At 43.6% G+C, this 7,830-nt stretch overlaps 1 pseudogene; it reads right to left on the bottom strand.

Annotated features, from left to right (window-relative positions):
• Positions 1 to 5,072: 5,072 nt before the first annotated feature.
• Positions 5,073 to 7,830, bottom strand: part of LOC147886820 (uncharacterized) — an 8,006-nt pseudogene continuing 5,248 nt past the window's right edge.

Below are 7,830 nucleotides of genomic sequence, written 5' to 3'. Positions count from 1 at the left end.
CATTGGTCGCCACAGACTATGTAACAAAGTGGGTGGAAGCAAAAGCATTAAAGGACAACACGGCCAAGAAAACAGTAGAGTTCCTTTACGAACATATCATCACCAGATTTGGGTGTCCACTGGAGTTGGTCAGTGACAAGGGCACACACTTTTTGAATGACATAGTGGAAGCATTGATTGAAATGTTCAAAATAAAACATAGAAAGGCTACTACTACTCGAGGTGCAATGGTCAAGCAGAGAACACTAATAAAACGCTGGAGCATACTTGACAAAGATAATGGAAACCAAGAAAGGGTCTGGGGATATGCATTTATTGTCAGCACTATGGGCCTACAAAACGGCCTACAAGGCAGACACCTTTCAGACTAGTCTATGGACATGAAGCCATTTCCTTTTGAATTCATGACTCTAGCGCTCAGACTTTCAGTTAGCAGCATCAGTTGGATCTGAAAGCCAATCTTTAGGAAAGATTGCTGGAACTGGAAAAGTTGGATGAGCAAAGGCAAAGGGCACTCTGGGTTCAACAACGAATGAAGAAATATCATGATCGACGTTTGAAGAAAGGTAAACTGGAATAGGGGATCTGGTCCTTTGGTACCCTGGGAAGATTGATGGAAAAAAAAAACCTGACAATAGGTTGGTCTGAACCTTATGAAGTACTCAGAATATATGACAATGGTTCTGTGCAGCTTAAGGATTTGAAGGGACTGGAGTTGCCAGAAAGAGTGAATATAGGCAAGCTCAGAAAATATAAAGCTAGTAGGGAGAATTAGAATTCCTAGGAAAAGCAAGAAAGACAGGAATTGAATGGGAAAACTGAACTCACGTCCCAACAGGAGTCAAAAAAACAAAAAGAACAATCGTTCTATGCAGCTTAAGGATTTGAAGGGATTGGAGTTGCCAGAAAGAGTGAATATGGGCAAGCTCACAAAATATAAAGCTAGGGAGCATTAGAATTCTTAGGAAGAGCAGGAAAGACAAGAATTGAATGGGAAAACTAAACTCACATCCGAGGAGGAGTCAGAAAAACAAAAAGACCTGGATGGGAAACTGGAGCTGACTAAACCAAAAAAGCTTATTAGATCTTAAAAACAAGAAGTCTAGAAAGAACCAGCACACTTAGAACCCCAAAGGAGGGTCACAAGACAGAGGGCTACGGAAGTGCAAGTAGTAATCCTGAATAATCATGACACAACAATACATGGGCAGTTGGCCAAATGTGGAATGATTAGTTGGCATGAAATCAAAATGTTAGTGCCACTTTTAATATTGATATTGATAGCGGGATATGTGGCTCGTATCTCAATGGTCAGAGGATACCAAAAGGTAGTAAGAAGGTAATAACGTTTTTATTCTGTTTTTGGTATTTTGATATGCTCTAACGCAACTACGCACAAGCATATTGCTATTGCTTCTTTCATGTTGCTGCGTTGCTTCTTTCTTCGCTGCTACTTCTTCTTCTGTCGAATGCCTTCTACATTCTCGCCCCAAACCTCTACTTAGCCATGACTCTTCCCTGTCTCTCTCAAGCTAGAACTATTGGAAACAACAAAAAAAGTGAATTTCAAGTGTCATGGGCTTTATAGATTATATGAAGTTATGCAGAAGGAAGAAATAACAAAGGAAGCCATAGCCAACTTTGACAAGACCACAAGAACAACTGAAATTAAAGGGGTAAACGTTCAGGCCTCCAAAGAAATTTTGGCAACCAAACTCAGGGTGTCTGGCACATCTGAAGGGCATAACTAGACCCTTGAGCAAGTAGCAAATTATCTAGGGAGTCCAAGGAGGATGTGCTGAAAAGAAAGAAGGGGGCACAAGGATCAATTCCAACAATGGCGTTGGTGGACCAGAACCGCCTCATGAAGTTCATTGCTCAGGTAGTATGTTTAAAGAAAGATGACAAAAACATATGTCTGAGTAGGTATTCATGGAAGCAGCAAAGGTGCTAGGAGGTGGCAAATGCGATTTTGCCCAAATACTAAAAAAAGCCATAAACACTCAAATGAGTGCAATCAAAGAAAAAGGCCAAAAATTATACACCTGCGCTTCCATATGGCAGGAGCTGTATAGGTTGTGGCTGTGGCTGAAGGCCAGACCAGCAATAAAAGAAAAGAGCTAGAGATGGCTCAAATTCTCCAGAATCAGACTTAACATGGAGCAAACAGTTAGGAACTAACCATGATCGAATAACAAAACACCAAAAAACCAAGACACCTAGTTGGCCCAAGCACAAGTGTTACGCTCTAGCTGAGATAGCATGACCTCGAAAGAATCAGTCGACATTTCCCTTAAAGGATCTATCTCTGTAATTTATGTGTTTGCGCTTTATGTAAATGATCGGGAGGGATTTAATGTCAAGGTCCTTGGTGAGGGTTGATAGCACCAGACTAGGTGGATCTAAGGCTAAGGGCCTAATGCAAGAAATGTGCCTAGGGGCAAAGTAATTAATGCATCCCAGGAGAGGGGTGAAATGTTGCATTAGGAAGGCCCTATAAGGATGACATGTGGCATCTAGATCCATCTAGGGAGATGGGGCTTGCTGAAGTTAGTGAGAGAAGGAGATGGTGCATACATGTATATGGTTTTTGAATTCTCTGATGAGTTCTCACGCTTCAGCAGGATTTGGCTGGGTGGAAATACTTGGTGCTTCTCCCGTGATCTCTAGTACAGGAAATAGAGAAATGTGTTAACAATTGGTATCAGAGCTCAGGTTAGAGCGGAAGAGAGGACGTAAAAAGAAGCTGCGTAGCGCCAATTGACGAATTGACCTGGTGATGCTGCGACGTCGATGGACGGTAGTCAGTATACGGAATTGTGGCGCTTGCGTGGGGGCCTACGAATTGGCGAACGGAGGCTTTTCAAGTGAGGCTTGAGATTGTTGATGTTTATCCTGTAAGGCCCTTCGACGTTGATCAGCGGAGAGTCCAAAGGGGATAGGTGTGGAGCGACGGACAGCGAGAAAGGATTTGTGAGTTTGGACGAGAAGTCCAACGGGAGCATGAGCTGAAAAAAAAACAGTTCATTTATTGATTCATTGCCATGAAGGAGCTCGTGATGCAGACCTATGGCAGAGGAGACCGTTAACGGGGAAGAGAGGAGATTCCGTTAAGCATGAACGAAAGCGTGAAGCGGCTGGCAAGCGTGGAGCGCGGGGACGTGACGTGATCGTGGGCTGTTTGTTCGACGTCGGTCTACGTAAAATAAAAAAAAAAACCAGTCGACCTCCTGGTTCTGAATCGTTGTTGGAACGACGATTCCCATAAGTCAGATTGAAGAGGAACCTTTGGAAGGCACGACACCGACCAGCCAACCAAGGGGCTTGGGCAGCCCTCCAAGGTCACGTGGGTAGTACGTAGGCAGCACGTAACCAAATATTGGATCGATGCAAGGAAAGCTCTAGGCTGAAGACTTGTCGTAGGAGCTTGAACGAGGTGGAGCTGAGACGGATTCTCTCAGACAGATTTAAACCAGGGAGCTCTCGCCAACTCTGTGTTTCTTTTCCCTGATTAGTTTCGTTGATGCTCCGTTTACTTGAGCAGGATCTCGTAAGTGATAAGTATGCATAAAGTTTGATGCTGTAGCAAGGACAGATTGTGCTTGAGACCATGCCTGTATATTTGAGTCTGAGTTATTTGCAGAAATTTCCCTAGTATAGGGAAAGGCGGGATTTGAATATATGCTTGTGTCAAATGCGTAGTTAGTGTGCATGTCAGATTGCAGGTATTCCCTAGTATAGGGAATTGTGTCAGAGTGTCAGTACCCTGAATTGTGTAAGCGTGTAAATACAGTGTTCTAGCGGTGTTTTTTTAAAAAAAAAAAAAAAAAAAAAAAAGGAAACCCAAGACAAACCACCTATTGAACTAAATGGAAGCAGAAGAAGGGGCTTCCAGGAGGGACCCTGGTGAATCAGGAGTCCGGCCGACCCAGCAGGGATCGCGCCCAGTAGCTCACACTTTATCTGGCAGAATTGCATTGCTGGAAGATGCCTTGCAACAGTTGTTAGCGCAGCAATTACAAGCTAATGCAGGGCAGTCCGAGCTTAGGAGAGCGATACATAGTATGTCTGCCAGACCTTCTCGAGAGGAGAAGGGAAAGGCTCCAATGGAACCGGAGTCTAGTGTCCATACGGTCGAGCCTAGGAAGGCTAAAGTGCCCATTATTGCCAATTACAGACCGGAAAAGTATTCTGGTCGGATGAACGACCGTAGCTCCGATGTCATTGAGACCTGGCTACACAAATGGGACGAGGCGTTCGCCATTTGTGAGATCAGAAATGACATCAAAAAGATCCGCGAGGCCACCCACATGTTTAGTGAGGCAGCGGATCGGTGGTGGATTAAACAACAAAAGGATGGCATAGCATCCACTACCTGGGAGGGGTTTAAAAGAGAGTTCAGGAAACACTTCTTACCTCCTGACGAGGCATCCCGAGCTTGGGATCAATATAGGAACCTGCGTCAGAGAAATTTATCAGTGGCAGAATACACTGATAAGTTTCGAGAGAGTGTAATGAAGGTTGACGAACCCTTGCCTCAATCAATCCAAGTGAAAGATTTCATATTTGGATTGAATGACCGAATAAAAATGGAAGTTCGGGCTAAGTACGCGAACACGCTAGATGATGCAATAGCTATAGCCTTAAACTACGAGGATGCCAAGGGCAGCAAGCCAAGTGGGTTTGCACAGGTCGGAACCCAGTATGGGTATCCGAAGAAATCTGGGTTTAAGAAGAAGTGGACTAGTAAAGGGAGTGGTTCGCAGCCGAGTGGTCAAGCCAAGCAGGCGAGACCGGCTGAAACTCCTAAACCAAGTACCACCATTGGAGTGAAGAGAAAAGTAACTCCAATGGCAGCCCGGGCTTGGTCTAAGTCTCCCTTGAACCCAGAACAAAGGGAAAAAGCGAGGAGAGAAGGCTTATGCTTTGGTTGCCTAAAAACCTCATCAGTGGAGAGATTGTCCACGTAATAAAGATCGTCGGATGGCTGAGATGGTGATCTCAGAGTGCGACGTGGAGATGCAGGGAAGTCCCAGAGCGGAAGAGATGCAGATTCAGCTAGCGGGATCTTCTCAGAGGTTAGTACCTTGTTTGTTATGTGTGTCTGTTGCTAAGTTAAAGACATCAGTTTTTCTATGATGAAACTTGGTGGAATCCACCATATGTAGACCATTCTCATGTTTCATCACTGCACCCATCGGCACTCGAAGAGAAAGGAGTGAAAGGTTCTGAAATCCACTTTGAATATTCTTTCTATGGTCCCATAATACCTCACCTCTTTGCTTGTAGTGTCAAAGTTACCCATGATTCCACTATCACTTGTGGTTTTGGTCTCATCCACCCTTTGGGTATGAGAATGATGCCCTTGATACCACATAGAATTGAAAGTAAGGCCCTGCAAAATCAATAGATTTTAAATGCATACACTCAAACAAATATACACAAAAATATGTACACATGCAAATCCACATATGGACTATTTTTTTATTACCTTTGGCATGTGCCCTCTTGCATATTCCCATTCCCTAGGGCTAATTTGCTCTCCTTGTGCCTTAGCTTTGGTCATTGTAGCATCTATCCTTTCCACATCAATGAGAACATGGAATTTCACAAGATCTTTGGGAAAAGGAGATGCTCTCCTTCCCCCATGTGGCCTCTTACATGTATCTCTCTCTCTATCTCTTGTTGCAAGTGCCTTCATGAACATATCCACCCATTTTGTCATTACAAGAGCATTGAGTAGTGAACATAGCTTGAAATTCTCTATCCATAATGAGTAGGGTCCCTTGTCCACTAGGAATGTTGGAGTGCATCTTTGGGTCCTCTCCTTTTTGGTCCATAGACGGGGCAGTGATGGATCAATGGTTGAGAGATATTGAGAGACACACACAAAAGCCTCTTACACTATCCACTCTTTTGCCACACTTGCCTTCGATTGCTCGTAATCTAACGAAATCTTTTAGTGTCTTAAGGAATGTCTCTAAAAGAACATCCACCTAGAGTGTACCACACCACATATGAAAATGGACTGTGAAAAAGCATCCTCGGGAGCATAAACACCCTCCACTGCAAGAAGATGAGCTGCACGAATGGATGAGATTTCTATCTCTTTGGAGCTCACAAACCTATAAGCAATACAAGTATTTAGCCACATGATTGAGAGGGAGAGGGGATCGAATGGAATAGGAATTATTGTATTTGGAGATTTCTATCTCTTTGGAGCTCATAAACCTATAAGCAATACAAGTATTTAGCCACATGATTGGGAGGGAGAGGGGATCGAATGGAATAAGAGTTATTGTACATTACCTCACTATCTCTCCAACCTTGAAGATTGCTCTCTCAACTTTCGCATCTCCATATCCACTTAGATATGCCAGGCCAACTCCCCTAGACAGTTGTTAGATCAATTTTTTGAGATGACCTTCTTGCACGGACCTCTCCAGACCAGTTTTAGAGGCTTTAGGCCCATTTACAAAGATGAGTTTACTCTGGAGGGCCAGCTTTGTCTTCTTCACTATTGTAGAGGTCAATTGAGAGTAGTCAATGGTCTAGACTAGGCCGCAGTTCCCACAGCAGTGGTGGCAAAAGCGAAGGTGGATGTGGTGATGTAGATGCCTCCTTGCCTACTCATTTTCATGCTGCAGCATCTCTGTCTCTGACAGAGGTCGACAGTCCACAGGAGATACCTCTAACCCCAAATGCACCTGCTCCCTTGTTCACATCTCTTGAGATGCCTAGAGAGTGCACACCCACCACTGTGATAATGCCAAGAGGGACTCCGAGTGGGTGGTCTCCACTGGTAATGTTATCTATGGCGGTGGGCACTCCACTTTACTAACATGAGCTAGAGTGGTGTTTTTATTACTCAGTAGATCGAGGCACGGACGAGATACTGATGGATGAGGCAAGGAAGAGGGTGATTGCACACATGCATACTCTTTGTCACTAGATCTTTCGGTGCACCATCATGCAGTCATGGAAGAACCTAGACAATGCGAGAAAGAATGAGGTGATAGCCATTCTTTATCACGAGTTTCTTATTGTTGCACCTGATCATGCATTCAAAAAAAAATGGATGCTGAAGCACATGGGAGTACATGAAACACAAGCGGTTGGATGCAAGGAGCACCTTGAGGGCGAGGGCACATAGGCCTGACTGGCTCAATCATGAGGAGTGGGACATGTCATGGCCGAGTCACGTGACACTCCAGATAGGTGGCGGCAGTAGAGAGAGGCAGTGTGAATGCACATAGATTCTGGGTCCTTGCATCGATTGAGGAGTGGTGGATGGGCGAACTTCGACGACTACTTTTTGAGTGTTTAAATATCTAAAATTTGTGTATATTTCATCTTTGCTGCAAAAGTATATTCTTACATTCTTTTAAATAATTTAAGTATGCAGTATTAGGAAGAGAGTCCACCTAGTTCAAGTGAGAATATGGTTGCAACATGGGATACACTTGCTACTACAGAAGCTGGCATCTCGTGGTGGTGAGGTAAAAGATGTTTGCTTAGTATGCTTGTCTTTATATAATAATTTTTCACTGAAATCTAATTGATATATTTGATTATTTGTATAGGATTGCTTTGAGGAGGACCTTGACTGCCGCTGCGAGGAGATTTTTGATTAGATGTAAGCTTTTTTTGGGAGTGACTCTATATTTTTTAATGACTGTATATATGTAGACTTTGAGATAGCATGTAGTTCAGTTTACATATGTCTCTTGTATTGGCTACTTTTGTTATTTTTAAACACAGTTTTCAAAGGTTTGTTTTCATGATTAGCTTGTTGTTGTAGAATTTTGTAGTGTTATTATGCAGGTGCAA

This window comes from Dipteris shenzhenensis, chromosome 24 (assembly GCF_047967505.1).
Source record: "Dipteris shenzhenensis isolate YYH24624 ecotype China chromosome 24, Dip_SZ_1.0, whole genome shotgun sequence".
In the NCBI taxonomy this organism is placed as follows: Eukaryota; Viridiplantae; Streptophyta; class Polypodiopsida; order Gleicheniales; family Dipteridaceae; genus Dipteris; species Dipteris shenzhenensis.
This window is presented reverse-complemented; position numbering and strand designations above follow the sequence as displayed.